The sequence below is a fragment of the Planococcus citri genome, chromosome 1 (assembly GCF_950023065.1).
Source record: "Planococcus citri chromosome 1, ihPlaCitr1.1, whole genome shotgun sequence".
NCBI classification, from domain to species: Eukaryota; Metazoa; Arthropoda; class Insecta; order Hemiptera; family Pseudococcidae; genus Planococcus; species Planococcus citri.
The window spans coordinates 48,510,327-48,533,295 of NC_088677.1; the positions used below are offsets into that span (position 1 = coordinate 48,510,327).

Consider the following 22,969-nt stretch of genomic DNA (forward strand, 5'->3'; position numbering starts at 1 on the left):
TTTATAAGGCAAAAAGTAGGCAAACATGCGTAATGTGAGGCACGTAATGCAATACCATTGCGTACATGATTAATGATATTGGCTCCCATGGAAACTTGTCTGTTTGAGAAGTTTTTCCAACTACCACTGTGTAAGCTGGCATTAATTTCATTCTTTGACGTAAACTGAAACTGAGAATGTAAACCGACGTGTCGCTAGGAATTTCTCCTCTTCGTGTCACATTAACTTAGATGTTATAAGATGAGAATTCATCATATTTGCTATTCTTTCGCCAATTTATCAATTAATTCGCATACCTACGAGTAGGTAATATGCGATGGCAGGATGGCACATTGACGCATGTTGTTGCGGTGAACCCTGACGCTGGCTGGCTGCAGGCTTCATTTTCTCACCTAGCTGCGAATAGGAACAACTTTTTCATTCGGTACATCCTCGTATTTTCGCTAGTATAAATTTCATTATTGTCCTACATTTACCAAAACCACTAATACTTAAGGACATATCGTTTCTCTTATTACGAATTCTAGTCTCATTTTTTCTCTAATTTATTTTTTCATTCGCGAATCTTTTTCTGTGTGTGTAGGGCTATACTACGAGCTAGGTATCTCTATCTATGCGTTTCTTAGCCAGGGTATTTTCGTCATATTTCTTATCATTGTCGAATGATCCGGATCTTTTTTTTTCCTTATACGTGAGGTTCTAAATGTTGCAGCGTTTTATTGGACTAGCGAGAGTCGAGATTGGCGAAGAATTGCCTCGAATAAAAAATCACATACACGCGAAAGAGAAATAAGTATTAAGGGTGTTCGTTCGTAAAATTGTTTATAGTTTTTAAATATGAACGAATTATGCGATCATGCTCTTCAATTTCAAGATCTAAAAAAATCTCTTCACAAAAAGTCAGTCTTTTTCAATGCACTAAATTCAACTTTTCTCTTCTATTTACGAAATCAATCTTTTTAAAGCTTACTTTCAACACAAGTTAGAAAAAGTAAGTAAATAAATTTCAGAAGGAGAAAAAAATACGAAATTTTGATGAGTGCGAATAGTCGACTGCAACATCGGAAATTTCCAATTTTGGCCGCATATTTCAGCAATTACAGGACATGACAGAAGTTCCTTTCCCAAAATACATACATGAGTAATTGAGTACCTTAAAGTCAAACCCAGAATTCTCCACTTTTCATTATTTCGAGAAAGTCTCAGCATGTAATGCAGTGAAATATCCGAACAAGAGATTCTCTAAGCTTCAGCTGCCCGTTTCCATTTCTCAAAATTCGATACTTTTTCCCCTTAAAATGGGACCCTAAAAATGCTATTTTTCCTGCTTATATCAAATTCGAATTTTTCAAAAAAGATAATGATACCTACAAATACTTACGTAAAATGTCAGAAATTGCTCCTTTTTTCGCGACGTTTTCAAGAGCCTAACGTAATGTTAAAGTTTTATCACAATTATCAACAGCTCAATCCTATATTTCGGTATTTTAAATACCTCTACCTACCATACAATATGATTTTCTTGAAAAATTAGGACGTCGAGTCAAATAAAAATACTTTCTTCATTCTCCATTGATATCAAAATTGAATCTTACGTAAGGCAAGATCGCAACAAAAAAGTGACAAGAGATGATATTTTTTAAAGCGATAACATACGTATTACCTATTTAATTTTCCCATCAATTAATGCAATTTTTGGAAAATTAACCACTTTTCAGGATGCTGAATTTTTTTATTGGACAGCAGACAGTTTTTTGTGAGCTACCCTATGGGCCACCATGCTCTAGTGAAAAATGGACGAAATTGATCTTTTCAAGGAGAAAAATAGCAGAACTAAGTGAATAAAGCCATTAGGTACGAGTATCTACTCTAAACAAAATTTAAATTTATCGGCCTTTCTATTAAGCTTGATAAAACATATAGGTACTCTCACTTCGAGATAAGAGATTCACCTGAATTAGTTTTCATCATTACAGTTCAGAACCTATCCTAAATTAGATCAATGAAGTTTAGAATAATGCATTAGCATAGGTATTTATTTATAGTGCATACCAATACAACTTACATGGACGTAACTATACCCACGATACGTACATATATAGGTAAAAAGGGATAAGGTGTAGTTTGGGGAGCCTGTAGCCTGTAGATGGACATCGTATCATAGGATAGTTGGAATAACTAATATTAAATTACCACACAGCCTTGACTCTTACCTATGGTAAATTTAACGGACTGTAGCAATTTGAAGTTTGATAACTTCATTAACGAAGTACCGGGCATCGATATATCTCTGTAGGTAATTGTAAATTACACGAGAAAAGTCGCGTTTGCGAGTAATTAATAGCCTAGAAATTAGATCGCTCATTAATACGATTTATTTACTTACAAATTATCCCATTTTATTCTACGAGTATGTAGTATAAGTAAGTATACCTTCACCATTAACGTTATATTGTATCTAACTATACGAGGAAAAGTTAAAGGGAAAAAAATGCCACATTTTACCGCAGACTCCGCCTAGGAAAACGTCAAGCTTTCGAGATAAAAAATCGAATCGAATTTTTAGATTTAAAACTAAAACACGTTTGAAATACTCGTAAGTTTCCATTACACGAACTGTAGAATTTTTTGCGCGTTTTTAGCCTGCACTGTTTCAAAAATAGGACATTGTTTATGTGGATGGCTTTGATTATTTATAGTACACTGGAATCCTTATTCCTTAGTCCCCATACTTATGTCATTTAATGAACTGATAAAAGCATTTTCGAATAAATAATCCCAACATATATTGAGAATCGATTCGAACCTAAGGTAACGCCCTTAAAACTACAGTAGAATTAATTACCCGAATAAATTCGTCTATTTTGTTGTTTTTTTGCGGAGCATTTTTTCCATTATGCTGCCGTGCATGGTTCTTTTCAATTCGACGAAACTCTTCCGCGGTGCAGGGCAGGGCGCGGGCGGCGCGGCGCGGCGTTTGAAAAGGAATCGGCCTCGAGGTGAAATTCGCCTAGAAAAATAATTTATATTTAGAAGATTAAAAACGTGAACAGAAATACGTAAAAATATTCTTAAGAAAATTTATGTTTATCGTTTATACGTGTTTTTTGCACGAACATACATCACGTGACGAATGAAAATATACCGAATGTAGCACCTTTTTCCCCTTGATAAAATGACGCTGTGTAGATGTTGCCGACGAACATTCAAAAGGTCGGACACGCTGTTACCTTACAAACAAAACGAAAATACATAAACATGATAATAGCCAGTGTCTGTTTCTCTTTTTCTACGTTAAATTCAAGAAAAATAGCTTTCTGCTTTTCACGAGTAGGTACTCTGTTCCTCTCTTTTTTCTTCTGCTTCTTCTATCTTCCTAAACTCTCCCGTATACCTACCTATACTTGCCCGAGAATAGCTACTATTTTTACGTTTTCTTCTAGTGCTGGTCGGAAATTCACGTGTTACAAGAATTTATCTGCTAGCCGCGGTAAGTGTCATTTGAACCTTCCCACTTGTAAATGGGATTTCTGATGAATAGTTATAAGCGTGTTACCAAATTGCTCGCGAAAACGTTTTTATACGTGTTTTTTTGCTCTCTTGCTGGCAGACTCGTTTCAACGTTAAAGGGTTTAAGGTGCTACGGTGAGAATATCCCCGGTGATGTTAATGATTGTTAACCTTTGGTAATTATTTCCTTTTTTTGCTCCGCGTATACCTAGACCTACGTATAGTACCTACGTACTACTCGTCTCCCTATAGGGAATCCTCTGCGCTAGAACGTATGGAGATTTTACGAGGTTTATTTTTTGTGTGTGTCGTGATAATTAAGCGAGCTCGTATATAGCACTTCTTTTTTTCCTTTTTCAATTTGACTATAGTGTCCGTTTTCATTTCACCGATACGAGTTCGAATTGCGCACATCAATGGAGCCCTCGCAACCATGCCAAGTGTTTTCAACTTATCTCCTCTTTGTCATCTTAAAGTTTGCTCTCTTTTTTTACCGTTTAATCCGAGATAAATGTGATTTTTCTTCGAGCAAAGTTTACAGAATTGACACAGTCAAAAAGGATACCCCATTGATTAACCCCTCAAGTGAAAATTTTTAAACTACAGTTGACATATTTGGATTGTTTGAAGTTTCACTTGTGAGCTTTGCTATTTTATTGAATTATATTTCGCGTCTTTTTCGTTTTTATCCTTCGTTTGTATTTTTTTTTTCTTAATAATATTACTCGGAGATACGCGTGGGCTCAAGGGTTCTATACTTTTGTTTTAGCTCAGAAAGAATATCGAGTTTAAAAGGACAACTCGCAATCAGTTTTGTTATATTCGTTCCGTATGAAATACACATGTAATTTTTACACAACTTTTTCATAGGGTGAATATAAAATTATGCGACGTCTGTAGATGGAGGTTTAGGCGGCACGTAGCCTAATGTAAGTATCTAACGTTATTGTTGCAGACTGCAGTATGCAGTTTAACTTAATTAAATGGACGATAACTCTTATGCGCTTGAAAAACTCATTTTGTACAGGCATGCACTGCAGTGTACTTGTAGTTGCAGTTTAAGATCATTTGAGAGGCTATGAGTACCAAAATGACTGATTATTGGATTACATATCACCTCACAGCAGAGCTACACATCCACCCGTATCACAAAGGAAGTACATATTCTTAATCACCCAAAAATGTTTTTAACATTTTTAATAAATCTTTTAAAAATTCAAAGGCTCATAAAATTTTATTGAAGTTTGACTTATACGTATTAATATTTGATAAGATAAAATTGTTTACTCATTATGTTTAACTCATTGCGTGTGTGTGGGACCGTGGGACGAAGGGGGAAGATTTGTATTTTTTTCAATTATTTTCAAAAAATTTCAAACAGGAAATTGAATGTACCTGTGCAGGCAATTTTGAGTTGATCCAACTTCCGGAGTGAAAGTCATTCGGCTCTTTTTTATACCTACGATTTTTTGAAAACCGGAAAACCAGAAAATTCAAAAATCCATTCTAAAACTTCAAATCGTCATAAATCAGTTTGGGAGGTTGAGAATAGATGAGTTATCTGAGAATACAACTTTTGGCCTACTTTTTTCAGTTGTTTCAAAATGTAGAATCCATGAAATTTTATACGTTTCCAAATTGAGAAAATTTCAAAGTACTTCAGTAATTTTACAAAAAAAAAAGAAAAAAATCAAAGAATTTTATTGGAAATTTCAAAAGTTTGTTCGAGACCTTTTTCAAAATGTGTATCTACCAAATTCAGAATCGACCAGAACCAAAAAATGGGTGTCCGCAAATTTTAGCCTCCCACACCTTCTAGCTCTCTCCATTTCTTAAAAAAATATTTCCAATCGAAGTATGCAACTACTTACATGAGGTACCTACGTGAAAATCAACATTTATTTTTTTTCAACGAATTTAAAAATTATTACATAATAACACTTGTAAGATTTTTCTCAAGCCTTTCATTTCTGGGACTCACCTGGAGCCTACGGTAATCCGAAGGACATGTCATTTGATACATTTTTTAGTACAAATCTAGCTGTTGAAAATTTACAGTACGAGTAAATATACCTACCTACCTACATTCGTATCAAAACGTTCGGTTATTTTTAGAGTATCTATCTATAAAATCTAGACCAACCCCTCTGGAAATTATACGTAAATATGTACACGCCCGGTATAAAAAAAAAACATGTACAAAAATTTTTTAAAAAATAATCTCTTTTTAAAAAGTTTAACTATAATTGAAATTTTAGAAAGAATGGCGAGGAGACTGCTCGATATAATTTTTTATTGGTGCTTTTTTTCCTCAATTGATTTTCAAAAATCTTAGCACAAGAAACAGTATGTAAGACAGTGCAGAATATTGCTTAAAAATCACCAAATTAAAAATCACCAAAGGTCAAAATAGGTAAACGATTCATTTTGAAAAAGTTTAAATTCAAAAATTGATAGATTGGCAAAATTGTTTGGTTTTTGAAGTTTTTTTTGATAGAATGTTGCCAAGTCAGGGTGTCTAACAAAATTTCTCCGAAGAAATGCAGTACTTTTACAGTACCTTTTGCATTACCTTATTTTTTTTTTATCCAGCTTACACCGACCCCCCCCCCTCAAGAAAAAAAAATATTTTTGAACCGGTTGGAATTTGTCGATAAAATTTTTTCAAGTATTAATTTAACAAGTGTTGCCATCTTTTAAGGTACAAAATGAACATTTTTTTTTTAATTTTCACCAATTAATTCATTTTGAGGTTTTTAAAAAATTTTAAATGAATGATTCTGAGAAAAAATACAGTACTTTTCAGGCAAAATGCAGTACTTTGCAGTACTTGCAGTACCGAGGATTTCAATGCAGTACTTTTACAGTTCTTGCAGTACCTGTTAGATACCCTGCAAGTGCAGATAAAGTATTCTGATCTCTTGTTCAGCTTCTTGTGATCCGTTGGATGACTAAGAAATGGACTATCATCATCGCCGAGATATTAATAAGCATTTTGGTACCAGTCTTACCAAAGTTCAGGCTGTTGATCTGCACCATGCACCTTATCTTGCCATAGGCTTGGCTATTCTCTTTTGTTCTAGGTACATACCAATACCTACCTGATGAAGTTGTGATATTCGTTTTGAACCATGCAGTAGGTAGCTTTCTGTGTTAAGATAACTTAAGATTCGTTATGATTTCCAACACATCTGCTTCCTTGAGTATACAGTTCTACATTTCTCGTACATATAATCCTTAAGTATACAATAAATATTTACCCACGTAGCACTAGCTCGCCTGTCCCAATGTACAAGATGACTTTAAAGAAACAGAAACTTCATATCTGTACGTAAAAATTCTCGCATAGAATATGAGGTAACAATTGGGAAACCCTTTCTTAAGAAATATTCTTTACTGAAAAGACCTTTATATTTTGGACCCGGCCGCCATTAAGTTCTACAGCGTATATAAATACGAGGAAAGGTTGCTTCCTTCCTTTTAGCTTTCTCCGTGCCCTCGCAGCTATATGTATGTAGTAACCTTCTTCAGGATATATTGTTTAAACAATGGGTACGCATTTCAAAGACGAAAGCATCATTACGCCTTTATATCCAGTAACAGTAGACCTTGCTCAACCATAAACCATTTTCCATCTTCGGTTTAAGGTATTACTAGATGGGAAACGGTTTTAACTAAAGCCGCGCTAACAAGAGTTGTCTTAGTTCTACACTTCTACGCAGCTTTTATAATCCTCCATAACTTCTGTACCCTTCAAACTGACTAGCCTTTTAAATTGCCCTACTACAATATTGTAATAAGTTTATTTTCTTCGTTTACAATTAGGTTTGTTTGTTAACCGCTGGATATTAATTGCGGCTAATGAGCTATACACGTAGCATCTGTTTGGTGCTAGTTTCCGGCTAGTCTGGCATGTCTGCAAAAAACCGCACCGATCGCTTTCTAATGTTACGGGAGGTTTTCGTGTGAGTGGCACTCGAGGTCGGTATTGTTGCCACGGTAGAATGGTATTACATGCCGAGAAAAATATATCTTTCTGGCCATAAAATGTAGTGCAGTGCTAACCAAAGTTTTGTTGTCGAGAAGATTTATAGCTGTTTTTCAAAGATTCACAATACTTTAGGTACCTTAGTCACTCTTCTGTTCGAGGAGCCGTTTTGGCAACAGCGACATTTTTTTCCACCACTATAATCTGCGTAGGTCTAGGTACCTTTTTTTTTTTTTACCTTTTTCTTTTCATTAACTAGGTAAACTTATGATGATGATGTGATTTTATGAGAAGTAAATAAGAAAACAGGAAAAACCTGAATTTATCTCCTCCTAATTGCTCTATAACTCTGATTCGATTCACTTTTAATCGATTTATTTTCCATTTTCTACTTTAAAAAAAAAACTCATAACTCATTGTAGAAAAGATCATGAAAAATTGAATGAAATAATTTTTCTATGAAATAGAAAATGATCCAAAGCTCTTCAAACCATGTTTTTCTCTAATCTGTTTCTCCAACTCGATTTTCCAGCCAATCAGAGCTCTCGAAATAATGATGAAAAAAAGTCAACGCTTTTCTCGCGCAGTTTCAAGGTTGGAAAAACATGCTTGCATAGACTCAATAGTAATGTTGCATGATTGTCGAGTAGAAGGCTTCACTGAAACCGACACCATCTCACATTACATAAATTAAAATTTTTCATTCGAGTTTAATCAAATTAGGATCACGACGATCAGTAATACAAAATTCCGGTACAAAAAAAAATTAATTAACAAAATGCGAAAATTATAACTTGACAAAGTTATTGAAAAAACAAAAAAAAATCGGAGTAGGTGAATTAAGCGTCTTTTTTTTACTGCACAAATAGAATAAAAAACGGAATATTAATCAGTGGAAATTAAATAAGGTCGAAATTTACACGTACGTATAAACACGAGGGAGAAAAAGTTATTTGTCGACAGAAGGATTATAAAAAGAGGCCAATAGCATTTCACGAATTTGAAATTAATTCTAAAAAAATGGAACGAGTTTTTTTTTTTTTACGACTCCGCGAAATTTTAGGTATAAAACGAAAATCTCGAAGTAAACAAGCCCGGCAGCTTTGAAATTAATTATTTATCGAAACGTGAAATTATACGCGCTAGCGAAAACGTTGGCATTAAAATTTTTCCGTTACATTCGTGACAACTGTAAAAGGATTCGACTTGCAGAGCATTTTTTCGATTTGGTATTTCCGTTTTGCGCGAAGGTGAAGGCAACAAAAAAAAAGAAACCATGGTAGAAAAGCGAGAAAGAGGTAAAAAAGCAAAAAGAACGAAACGAAGACATCCATATAAAAAGAGCGCGTTAATAAAGTGCAGAATTCTGAACACGTTTGCGTGCCCATTTCTGAATGTTACCTGCGCTACTCTGTCTCCTCAGTCCTCGCTCACCTGTCAGTAACCTTCTTTCATTAAGTTGCTCCCTCATGGCACAATTGATCTTTTACTTTTAACTTTACCCGGTCTACTCTTCATTCTTCATCTTGATTAACTAATAACTATCGACTCGCTCTGTATGGCGTAGTTTGTTATTGTGTCACCATTTCGTTTATAGGCCCCGGCTCTCTGTATACAACAGATTTCTCTCGATTCTTTAAAATTGAAACAATTTCCGGTCAAATTACGAAATATACGCGTCAAATGTCCGTGATTAGATTTATACGGCGTATTGGACTCGCTATTGTTATACCTTACCTATACGTTTCCCCCCACCCAATCGAAAATATTTTATTGGTCCATATAGGTTGGTCTAGATATAGCCATATAGGTAGAGGTACCTATAGAGAGATTTGGCCGCAGTAATGAAGGTAACTATAAGTAGTACCTTTATATACCTACGTGCTAAATTAATGTTATACCATGAATGATAAGTTGACTGGGATTTACAATGGTTAAAATGACGCGCAAAGTTTCTGCGCGGTGATTTGTAACGGTAGCAGAGCAGTGTGCGAGACGAGGGCGCCGTAACGAGTTGTAAAATTTATCACTTGAGTGAAAAACTTTCGCCATTGTTGAATAACATTTAAAAGCTCATTACACCACTTGAAATTCCAAATCGATAAGTTTACACAAAGGTACACAACATGAAAGCATTCAAGATTGAATACTTGTAAATGAAAGGTGTTTTCAAAGCTACCCCAGTACTATAACGTGTAAGTTTAAAGCTTTGTTTTTGACTTGATTTTAATAACCGTTTAAGGCGGCGAGACGAGGCGAACGATTGCAAGTCCGATTTTCACGATATGATGCGCGCTTCATTTATAGTTTCGAGATCCAATTCGACGAAATTTCATCTCGCTAATTACGTCAAACAATCTCGAATGTGTTTTTCTCCTCTCGTACTCCAATTCCTGCTTTATTATCTAGCATCTTATTGACGTAAATCAAAAGATGAAGATGCGAAGTATTTGCATAATACGGCGCAGAAAAAAATTCAAGCGCAGTCGTGGATTACAAATAAATCTCATTATACATGGAAAATATCGAATCGAATTTGTCGCGTAAAATTGATAATTAATGTTAAAAATGCACGACCAGGAAATAACGTAATGATTTTTTTTGCTCGTTGAAACAGAACGTGAAAAAAAACGAGCTTAAATTATGATAAATTATGCACCAAATAATGAAGCATTTTAAAAATATGCATACTGATGGAGTCGTGCATATTTGTGACAACTGTATGAAACATGGCTGGATTCGCTATAGTGTAAGGGTGCAAATTAGCCAAATTAATATTCCAATTTATATTTAACGAGATATTATAACACCGCGTGCTCCATTTGCTGCTTAATGTTCCGTCTGAACTTATCGATCGGGCCAGTTGTTCTTTATGGTCACGTATGATAAATAATTTTATGCATGCGTATTTTTTTTCATTTTTTATTATCGTCGACTTAGTGTTATTCATACGCGATAAAACAATAACGTTCAAGTAGCGAAAAAAATGAAAAAGGTGGCCATTTGATGGCCTCGAAAGAGAAATATTTTCATTACGATCGAAATCTAGGATTATTTATGAATATCAATCAAACCCAGAATTTGAAAAAAATGATTTATGGCCTGATCTGATGAAATACATTTTCTATTTACCCTAATCGTATCTTCTTCATAAGAGAAAATTTGGAAAAAATAACTCGAAAAAACGTTATAGAGCCCCAAAACAGAAAGATATAAAATATTTATACTTGTTTCATCCTCGTCGTAGGGGTTGAATAGATAATTGTATTGAAAAATTAAGTTGATAGGTACCTACTCAAACTTGACACACTTGAAAACCTTGCATATGATATCTCACCATAATATGTATTTAAATTTTTTCTCATATTTGCAATATAGTAGGGTGCTGGGGGTGGGTGGGAGGATCTGATCACAAAACCAAGATGATATTTATACTCAACATCCTCTTAAGTTACTTATTTTGATCACTGAAATTTCCTTTCTTATCCTATTTTGAAATAAAGGATCAATAATTTCACATATCTAATTTATTGAAATTCTGCCAAATTTTCCAATATGTACTCGTATTTGATGATCCTTAATGGACATTCTAGATAAAAATTATGTAGTTGAAACAATTTCTCTTTTTGGATGGTCTACACATGGGCTAACGTAAGCATATGATCAGGTGTGACCAGATCTGTAGATTCCAGGGATCCAATTTGAACTGACCAGAAAGGTCTAAAAGTTATTTTTGAAAATTAGTTCAAAAATGGTCGAAAAATGCGATTGGGTAGCTACAACTTTGGGAAACGTTATTTCTCTTCACAAGTCGAGTTTTCTGGAATTTGAGCGTGAGGATTAGGTATAGGTACAATTTTTCCGCGTTGACTATTTAGAACTTTTAATTTTCTATACTTCCACGTAACACTTAAAAACAAAAGTGAAACAATTTCTAATTTTTCCTTTCAGTTTATGACCTGAAAATCAAATGCTTGAAGAATCCTATGCACTAGGTAGGTACAATGATGATACTCGTATTTTTCAAAAAGGGCACAAAATGGTGAAAATTTGTACGATTCGAATAAGGTTTTCGGTGAATCGAATTAATAACGGTGTTCAATCTTTTGAAAATAAATCTCAGTATCATTTGTGTTTTGAAATTTTAGTGTAAAATACAAATTGAAAGTTGCGAGCAGTTTTTGGATCTGTTGTTGATTTATTCGCGCAAACTTTTTCAACAAAGATAAGCGTGAGGGAGGGAACTTTCTTTCTTTAAATCTTTCAACGTACTATTTCACATTTGTTTTCAATTTTCAAGGCTGAATAACAGCTTTCAGCTTTACACTTTGCAGTTTCGTTTCAAATGTTTGAAAATTAGAACCACCACTGATGGCAGAATAAAGCTACTCGTAGATATGATATTTTAAAATTCAGAATGCGAAATTATGCCATCGAAAAAAAATACCCATAAATAAAGGAATTTTTCACTCACTCTGTTCAAATACTCATTTATTTGATAATTTAAGAAATTTCATGTACGTAAGTAAATCTGCACTGGATTATACCAAATGTTTATCTCTACTCTAAGAGAGAATTCAAAATGGATATAAGTAAGTTCGATGTTCTCGTTGAAATTCAAATTTTAATGATAAAGCTGAACCAATTTAAACTTTACAAGATACTTCTGAACCAATGAAATGAAAAAATTTTAAAATTTCTAATAAATCTCCAACAATCGTTTTTGGTTCGAAAAAAAAAACTTATTTTGGATGAATTTTGTTCAAAGAAAAAACAAAAAAAACAAACATGTACGAGTAAAGTCATGAAACTTGGATACGACATTTCCCAATAGGTACTTAAGTAGGTATTTGGTGAAAAAGATCCGAGAAGAAAATTTGAAATTTCATGACTGAAATGTCACGAGTATTAAATCGCGAATTTCATTAATCTGGAGGAAAATATTTTGTAAAAATGTAAACTGTCCCCTTACTTGGTGCTGATTAAATTTGATACTACGTAACATCTCACGGTTTACCTCTAGGGGCTTTAAAATTGAAGCAAACTTTTAAAATTAGGCTTGACGGTTATTTAACGAAAGTTATTTTTTACACTAGACTGGTTTCGAGGTATGATTTTGCTTGGAAAATTTTCCAAATATTTTTATTGTTTTGACCTTGGTAAGCGTTTGAATTCGAGAGAGCGGTACGCGAATTCCACAAATATTTCTATTTATAAAATTTTCTCTTCTAGTCGGATCGCTGCGCTGCTTTCACTGTTAACGTAGAAATGCGAACGATTTTCGAACGTTGTGCTCGTAGCATCTCGTACTCGTGTGTCTGTCAGATGAGAAGAGCCCTGGTCGGTGTTTTAAAATATTTTTAAGTTATCTTTTCAACCTGTGTTGTGGGTTTATCGGATATATTAGTATTTCGTTAATTTCCACCGTGTTTTCATACCAAACATACCTAACTTCTTCTATGTATTAGACAATTTTCCGGAAAGGTCGAACATCGGTGGAAATTTTAATGAAAGTTTAATTTACCGGAATTCATTCTGGTCTTCGGCGAACAAAAACTAAATTTTGAACAACAGAGATGCAAATGAAACATTGAAAAAAAATAGCTACATTTTTCAAAATCAAAATATTTACAAAATAAGTACCTGACTTATTACGAGTAGGTACCTATCATTGTTACAACTCTGAAGAGAGGTTATGTGTGTGCGTGTTTCATCCAGCATTCTAAAATCGAATAATATTGGTTGGTTTTTTATTGAGCTTCCTAACCACTAAACCACTAAATTGGGGAAGTACCTACTTGTACTTGAGCCATACTTTTAAACGGTTAATCAAACAAGATTTTAGTTTTTGACAACGTTGTATAGGCTATACGTATGTACTACCGAAGGTATCCAATTTATTACCCAACTTTTCCAACGTGAAAAAACTTTCTACTTTTGTAAAAGTTGGCAGAATTTTTTTCCTTAAATTTTCCATTTTGATAAAAAAAAAAACCTTGCTATTTGATGGTAACTATGTCGATTATAATCAAAGTTTACTTTTTCACTTGATTTCGTTGCAATTTAATTTGTTACAAGTAAGATGAATAGTTTGTAACCATTATATGAAAATTATTTAAGAGCAGTTGAAAAGAAACAAATTGATTTTCTGCATCAACTTTTCAATAAACTTTTTCTAACTTTAAATTTATTAACGATTGCCGAAGCAATTCTTAGTTAATTTTTCAATTGAGTTTTTTCTTAGGTACGTTTCGTCTCAAATACACGCTCGAGAATATCCAATATGTTCGAGACTTTTGTAAAATTTATCATAAAGAAAAAAAACCTTCGCGAAATTCACAATGTTTTTTCAATGCCAAGTTTTCTAAAATAAATCTATTTGACGTAGTTTTCCTCGTTCGTATTCGTACGTCTAATTAAGTCGCCCCAAAATCTACGTCAAGACCAAAGCCGCTCTCTGTATTGTGAATGTAAAGCCTTTTTCGAATTTATATTTGCCATATATCTCTACAGGAAATTACTAGAGCCTAAAAATAGACCCTCAGATTACAGATATATTGAATTTTTCCAACTAATAATAAAAACCAGTGGTTTTTGTGTCGCATTTTTCGAAAATATTTCGCCTTTTGGAATTTTTCTAAAAGAATCAAAACTCGGTATCGGGATGTGGGAAATTGATAAAGCAAAATATAATACGCTTATTAAATTTAAAAATGAAGAATTTTTCGACGCAGTTTTCAAAACATCTTTTGACAATGAAAAAATTTAATGAATTGAAAATAATCCCACGTGTGTGTGTGGTCGATTCGAGAAGAAAATGTAATATATTTCGAACGGTACAAGGTGAGATTCTCGGATGACCTGTCTTTCCTTACAATACTTAGATTTAAGAAAGTTATGTTTCTGAGTGAAAAAATCCATATGAAACGAAATATCTAGCTTATATAGATCATAACATCAGCCCATTTCTAATCTAACATCAGTTACCTAACTAATTGTTTTTGCAAGAAAAAATACATTTGAATTTCACTTCATTTTACGCTTGCACAATGCACATTTGTGCTTTATTTGTACCCACATAAGAATTTTCAGAAAAAAAGTAAATAATGATAAAAACTTGACAAAATTATACACACCTGCCAATTAAAAATTTTGAGATGAGCTGTCATTTTCAATCTATAAAAAATAAATACATCAGTTGAAATTAAAATCCATTCTTTACCAACTTATTACGAAGCATTAAAAACAAATAAACGCTTAGTTAGGCTAAGTAAACAATTTTTTGCAGCGTTTAATCCTCCGATACAAAATTGCTCAATTTTACGCCTTGAAAAAAAAGAATAGGATATCTTCTCAACGGTTCATAAATTTTCACGAATGTGTTGTTTGAAAAATAATACCAAAGATGGAACACGAAACAAGACGGAATTACAAATTAAAGCTTGTATACGACTGTGATACATTTAAAGTCGAAAATAGTGATAAAATATAAAACCGCAGCAAACGACGAATTAAAATGGTGCAATAACCGCAGACAATTTAAACTTGAAAAGAGATAAATTCTTAACCCCTATTTTCATTTAGGTATCATTTCCTCTTGGTATAAATGACTCGGAAAAACATTTCGCCAAAGGATTATGAACAAAATTATTTATCACCCAGACTAGGTAGCTCAATTTTCCGCATGCAGTCTGCTGCTTAAAAATGCAGTCATTTCGAGCAGGTTTTTTTTCATTTACATACTCACTCTATCTGTCTTTCTCTATCCCTCTCTCTATCTTTGTGTTAAAAAATGTAGCACTGGTATACCAATTCGTCGTGATGTATTTTTTACGAGGCTATATCATATACACGTTGTACAAGTGTAAGGAACAATATTTTGTTTAAAAATATCCAGAGTGAATATTTTTCTCTTCTTAAGATCACTCGGTTGAGCGACGTTATATAGAAACATTAAAATAAAATAAAATAATAATAGGTAATAACTAAATCCACGAAAAAGTCAACGTGAAGGATTCTGATTGTAGCTAACTTACAATAACGTTTTTATAAAATATTTTTACACTATTTTTCAAAAATAAATAAGTATGTACTTATTGAAATTTTGAAATTATTAAAATTAATAATGGAAGTGTATCAGGATCAAACTTAAGTGAGAAAAACAAATTTTGGGAAAGTTGCATCGTCAAACGATGTGATCGTAGTTACATTTTTTTTCAATAATAAACATCAAAAGTGTTATTTTTTGAGAGTTTTTATCCACCGAAGTATTGAAAAAACTTTCAAAAAAATATGGAGGACAAAAAATACACCTGAAACTTGTCTAGAAAATATGAATTTTTTATTGCTGAACCCGCATCCGAGTTCAATTTCGGCAGCGATTTTTCTTGCGCCTCATATTGGAGAGTTTTTATTTTAAATGTTCCTTTTTTTGTCTTATTTTCCACTAAATCTGTTGAATTATATGAAATACATAGTACCTATACTTATTTCAGGTTTAAGGTTCGAGTGAAGCGTGGATAACAACTCACCCGAGTTCAGAATCACTTTTCCTATACGAATCTGTAAAGTTATATTTCTCCTAATCGAGGAGTAATTTTCCAATTTTCTAATTTATTTCTCAAGTACATACACAAGACAGTGATCTCTACAAAAAGTCTCTCAAAGGAAAAAATCAATTTTTGCGATAAAAGTACATATTTTAAATGGTCACAATTTCAGATAGAAACCCTCTTTGGGCTCTCTAACAATCTCATCATCTCTGCATGGACTTCCTCTCCGCTCCTCGGCTGAAAAAATTTCTAAAAAAATAATTGAAAAAAGGTTCAAAATTATGAGAATAAATTTTTAAAAAATTACCCTAGTTTTACGTTGAATATATACGCGAAAATAAATTTTTAAAAATTGCTAAAAATAAGCACATTAGGTAACTCTATTTTGTTTAGATTTTTCTCCCAATTTTATTTCCAAAGTTTTTAAAATTTGAGATTTTGTTATCGAATACTAAGTAAGTAATTTTTATCAACTTGAAATACTCGCATTTAGACCCCACGATGAAATTTCAAAAATTATAAAAAATATCAATTTTTTCGTATATTTTGCATCGAAAGGAAAATCTCTCAAAACATCATTGAAAAGATTAATATCGGAGGGAAAAAACACACAATAAGGTACCTATTAATTTTCCGGAGTATTGAAAGTAAACGAATTCTACTTACAGTACGAAATAATTGAGTGAAAAAAAAGTTTACCTAGAATTCTACCAGATTTGGTATATGTAGGTAGTTTATCAAAGTAGAATAATTTCATAGGTAAACAGACTATTCCTCGCGTAGGCGACCAAGAAGACAGAAAACCTTAAGTATCAAACGTTCGTTCCGGATGACTGTAATTTATGCATATCACTTCGAATGTTTGAGGATAATATTATACTTAGTTCGATTGAATAAAATGTAAATGACCCCATAAATGTATAACAGATTTATGCTAATTTTATTTTCAAACCGTAAACCTTACGCCGCTGTTTCATTTTAATAATATTTTGAATAATTTTACGATTGTTTTGGTTATCATGCGATTCCATAATTCTATCGCGCAGTCGTAAGGCCATACGCAATCAAAACAAAAAAGAGAAGGAAAAAAAATTCAAAAAACACTCGATTGTTCAATCGCGAATAAAACATTCAATCATGAAATACGCGCCGCCGCGCCTCGCCACACCGTTCAGCGTCGCTTTCCTATCCGCAGGAGAGGATGCTAAATTACGCCATTATCTTGCCAAAGTATCGTAGTAAACTTTTTAGCCTCTTCTTCAAAAACTCTCATCGAATGTAATTTCGGCCGGTTTATTTGCCTGCGGATACTACGCAGAATACTAAGCGAGATGTTTCAGCTTTGAGTGCTGTTAATTGCAAACTAGCAGCTGAAAATGGGAAATTTTTGGCTCCACTAGGCTTACCTCAAAATTAAGCCGTTACCATCATAGCCGCTTACTCTCACCGTATGCCCAAGTTGAACCTAACACTGTTATACGTCTACTGGTCTACTGTAAGAATTATACCCTGTTGTAATAGTCCAAACACCTCCTCTCATCCGTATCGTCTAATAAAAAAATAATCATTTTAAAAATAACCCCATTTTGAGAATTTTCCTCCCCACTACGGCACAATTCTTATTGGTTAAAGCTATAAAAACCATTCCACGATCGATCTTCTCACGAATTGTCTATTTTTATCGCACCTTGATACGAAGTTGAACTCAGTAATAACACGACTCATACATACATACGTACCTACACCTACATACTTACTACAAGCATATCTGTCAAATGGGAAAATTCCACCTTTCACATCATCACGTTTGATTCGTTCAATATAAAATTTAATACCAAATTATCGATCATTTCTAATCACTAGTTCACAACTCGAATATCTTTCATGAATTTCATCACATCACGTCGCACAATATCTCGCGACAAATCGATGATAAAAAATTACAAACACGTTTCGTATTTACGGCGAATCGAGTATGCAATACTATTAACATGTATGCTATTTATGGCAGAGTAACTCAGGCGAACTACATGTAGTCGTAGTGCACAAGAATTATTATCACACGTTCGTTGATTTTACGATGCATTTTTACGAGTAGATGAATACATATTTTACCACAACACGTGGATGTATAAAAATAACGTCATTAATACGAGATATTTATTTATTTATATGTTACAGGTGAGTTCTGGTTGACTATATTGATCACTATAGCAGCATCTGATAAGTACGAATTTAATTTTTATTGCTTTATTTTGAAATAAGACGAAAAAATCCGAGTGCCTACCTATTTATGCGTATTGTATTTTTGGGGAAAAGTTTATCATTGAAGACTATTTATCTACACATTGGCGCTATTTTCGCAGTACTTTAAAAATGAGTATTGAAGTAAAATAAAAACAATTAGAACAAGATCTAGACTACATACACAAACTCGTAGAAATTAATACGAATAATTTCTTCATCCTTAATTATAAATTTATAATCAAAAACGCCGCATTGAATCTTTCAAGTTTATTTACTCAGAAGGTAAACAAGAGTCAAACACATACGTATGTACACTGAAGCGCTACACTCTCGTACAAACACACTGCGAATAAGTTTACCACATAAATAATCAAAATAGCTATTGCTAAAGAAAATTCAAGTAAAATTGCCTTACCGCTGGAAAATACATATATCGGATAAACAGCTGTACTCTCGAATAACTGTCGCACAGTTTACTTGTAAGCCTATCAAGTGAACATTAAAAACCTCTCAGAGCTCATTAATTTTTTAAACGGAATTCCCTGGCGGAAACTCAAATTTGTAGCATTGAACTTTACATATATTTCCTTTCTTCCTTTGTATTGCTTTGAGTGTGTCTTTTTTCGTTTTTTTTTATTTTTTATTTTATTTCTGTTCCGGCCGTGAAATGGCACCATACTTCTCGCGTAGGTAGTTTCATTTTTCTGGTTTTAGAATAAGTAAAAGAATGGAGATGTTTTTCACAGTTGTGGGTCGATTCGAGTACAAATTATTTTATTTTATTGCTTCATTTTTTCTTATTTGAGAGGGTTTTTGCGATAAGGGCCCTTGTGGTGATATTTCGATTTTTTCAGGAGAAGGAAAACATCGAATTGCTTCGATTTTTTCGATTTTTTTTTTTTGATTTTCGGGTGCAGTGTTGTCTTGCGCATAGGTTGGATGGGAAATTTTGACGAAATTCGTTCATCATCGCCTGATATCCGTGATTTAGAAAAGGGACCTTGTGGTGAACAGCCGAATTTACACAACGTGACAGACTTCACCGCAAAAAAATACCGAGAAATTCGGATTCACCATGAAATTTTACGTAGGTAACAACAATAAAATAATTTTTCCATCGACCTTTTTTTTTCTTTTTTTTAAATCAAAAATAAACGAAAAACTTTGTTTTTCGATTTCCCAAAAATGTGAGTTTTTGAGTATTCATGTTCAAGTAATTTTTAAAACGAGAAGTTGATGAGATAGGTGAAATCTGATTGCACCATTCGATTTCTCGTGAAAAAGTAAGTCGGAATCGCCAATAAAAAAAAAAACATCGAATCACCACAAGGACCCATATCGCGAAACGCCTCTCATTTGCAAAAAACCGTGAGTAGGTAAGCCGAGGTTGATGATGTAAGAATGTGAGTTTAGACTTGAAGGTTATTCACAAGATACCTGCCACGAAAAAATGAATTGAAAAAAAATGTCTCAGAGGCTGTTTTGGAATATTGTGCTTTATATAATAGGTACAAATAAAATCCAGGCATACTCATAAAAGGGTCTGTACAACCCTCCACTCTAATCGACCTGGCAGTTGGCTCGCTGAAAAAGCATGCTACTCACACCTCGAAACCAGATTTTGAGATGGTGAAGTTGATTTTTCAAAAATGCAATCTTGTATGTACCTTGACATTCGTTCAAACGATTAAAATTCTAGAATCCAATTATCCAAAATGAAAAGGCGCTTCTTGAGAACAAGAAGAGAGCGGGAGCAAATAAAACTAAGTTAGTAAAAAATGGTCTCATTCAGTTCAAACTGTGCCGAAATCTTATCTTTAAACATTTCTTATAAAGAATTGTATTCTTCAAACACTTTTTAAAAAATGAAAAAGTATTCCCAATTTGATCCTCTCTTTTACCACCAAAAAATGAAAGTGAAATTGGAACTAGGTACAAAAAAATTTACCACAATAAATCTTTTGAACATTATTTTTACAATAAGATTCATTTTAAGGACTGGTTACTTTCAAAATTTTGATGACTCGGACGTTCAAAATTGTTCAATTCACCGCTACACTATGTACGTTCGTTTTACTCCATCATAAGAGTAAAATTTGGTATCAAAAAAATGAGGGAAAAAATAAAAGAGGAAACATTTCTGTGTAACTATAGCCTACCTGCGGCACTCAAGAAAATGCGTTGAGAAATGTTTGAACATGCAGGGTGTCTGATGAGAGGATGTGAATAAATTTTCCTGATGTATAAAACTAAGTACATACATAAAAAACTTTAAATAAACAAGGCCGCCCATCTTCAAAATTGAAAGGGCCAATGGTTTTTTTAAAAAATTGTTTAGAACGAATTTTTCAATATTTTTTCTACAGAGTTTTCGCTCATAACTTCAAAATTGATGGGCCTAAAAAATTAAAAATATACGTATCTATAATTTGAAAATTGAACAAATTTTATTTTCAGAAAACCTGGCTTCTTTCGTTTTGAAGTTGGGCAAAAAATCGAGAGAGCAGAGTTTGTTTAGTCATCAAAGTATAGGTACCTATACTCGTATTACTTTTTCTCATACGAGTAATTGAGAATATTTAGAGGTATGTACCTGTATGTTCAAAGATGTTGACTTTGATAAAATAAAGGTCACTTTAATAGTGACACGTGTTCGGACACCTAAATCATTCATCTCTCACGCAAAATAAAAAACAAAGTAACGAACGCTTAGGCCTTTTGAACTCTCTAACTAAGTAGATACTTATGTAATTCATCAAATTCGACCCATCGATAAAAATATAATTACCGTTCAAAATCGATTATAAATAAAATCACCCCGCATCGTGTACCGATCGTTCGTGAGATATGGCATGAAAAATAATACACAAACCACGATGAAAATCCTCTTTTTCAAAAGTCGAATTCCGAACGAAAGATTAAAACAAGTAAATCCCATCTGATGAACGAATTTCAATAAATCAAAACAACCTTGAAAAAAAAATGAAAAAAATAAAAAAGCGCGCCAAGTAAATTTCAATTATTAAAATCGAATGAAAATCATTTTGTCGAGCTTGGTATTTTTAAACATTTTACATATTATAGTTACTCGTATCTCGGAATACGTCGTGGGTATTAAATATGTAATATGTCAAATCCCCTTAGGCTTATGAATACGCAACCCCGCAGGTGCTCGTAAATTAATTTCACGCCGATGTTATTTTTTTGCCTATAGTAAAACGTCCTCGCCATTGCCGCTAAAATTCGCCCTCGGAATTTTTTCTCTTCTTAAATATACACAATTATTTGGCGAAATTTATCAACACCTAAATTAATAGTAAAATTATGGTAATTTTTTTACGCATATGCGCGGGCATCGTCGGCGGCGTCGAGCCTTTACCAGTGCACTGTTACGCAAGTACGAAAAATTTTCTCGCCGACGAGGATGAACTCGTTCGAGAATAAAGTCAGTTGGTTGTTTCGGTGAGATCGCGTCAGCTTCAGTTTAGTACTTCACTGTTTCGTGGCCGCCGAAGTCGTAATTTTTTCACATCGAGTGATAGTGTGTAAAATATTTCGAGATGGTTTAAAATGTTCACGAACGTGTGACAAAAACTGTGAATTGTTCCGCGTTTATTTACGAGTTGGTTTTCTTCTCATTTATACCCCTATCTAAGAATACCTAATTTTTCTTTTCTTTTCATTCACTTGTACGGCTAGATTTTCTGCGTTGCTCATCTGTACGGTTTTAGTTGCTTTTCCATCAAAATGAATGGGCTGGTGATAAGTTTTTCTGAATTGTTATCGATGACGTCGTCGTTATTTTTCTTCGAGTTTTCCTCAACTGGCTGCTATTGGGTTTACACCTAAACTACTCGTACTCGTACGTACGAAGACAGTAAGACCAGTCTGTTCGCATAGGTCATGATACGGAATTCGTATTTTCCTATCTAAATTTCATATTAGAGGCGGTAAAAGCTGGATAAAATTTTGCTTTCGGTACTTTGGCACTTTTTTCCTACTCTCTATGAACCATATGGCGCAGTTTTTAATAGTAAAAAAGGTTACACGTTGTTTGCACGTAAAACGATAAAGAAAAGCGGATAGCTAATAGAGGAAGGTAATTTTAGGGTCGTTTGTTACATTTCAAAAAGAGTAATTGAATTTACAAAGCTTAGCCTAAAAATTATACTTTTTTCTTGCTCCATTATGTGATACCTTTTAGGCAGGGTTTAGATAGTCGAGCTCCGTTGCTATTTCATCTCACGTAATTATAGAGGATACGAAAATGCTACGAGCCGATGACTCGAAAATTCAATACGGCGTTTAAATTAATATCACACGCTACCTACAACTATTTCAAACCATTTGCCAGCTATAAAAGTCGCCATGATTAAATTACATACACTATAATGTTGGAAAAATTTCCGCTCGTATGAGAATATTATGTTTACCCGAATAACTGTTTCCTTTGTTATTTACTTACTGTAATTACCAGTATTCCCGAAAGAGGCGTTGCGATGCTACGTTTTCAGCTATGTTACGCCATCGCCATCTGTTACTATTTTGCGAATATTTATATTAAGTAGGTACATATATACCTACGTATATGTACCTTGCCTATGTAAGGTTGTTGCCTTCATGAACGCAGGTAAATTCATCCGGTAGAGTATATTTTCGGCAAGACTTTTGG

The 22,969-nt window shown here is 33.5% G+C and overlaps 1 protein-coding gene and 1 long non-coding RNA gene across 4 annotated transcripts in view; one reads left to right on the forward strand and one right to left on the reverse strand.

Moving 5' to 3' along the window:
• sif (still life) overlaps nucleotides 1-22,969 on the forward strand; it is a 283,631-nt gene that overhangs the window by 65,136 nt on the left and 195,526 nt on the right. The gene's annotated exons all lie outside the window — the stretch shown is intronic.
• LOC135832459 (uncharacterized) overlaps nucleotides 2,019-22,969 on the reverse strand; it is a 224,574-nt gene continuing 203,623 nt past the window's right edge. The window contains exon 5 of the long non-coding RNA XR_010556317.1: nucleotides 2,019-3,010. This is a non-coding gene — a long non-coding RNA (uncharacterized LOC135832459). The remainder of the gene's footprint in view (nucleotides 3,011-22,969) is intronic.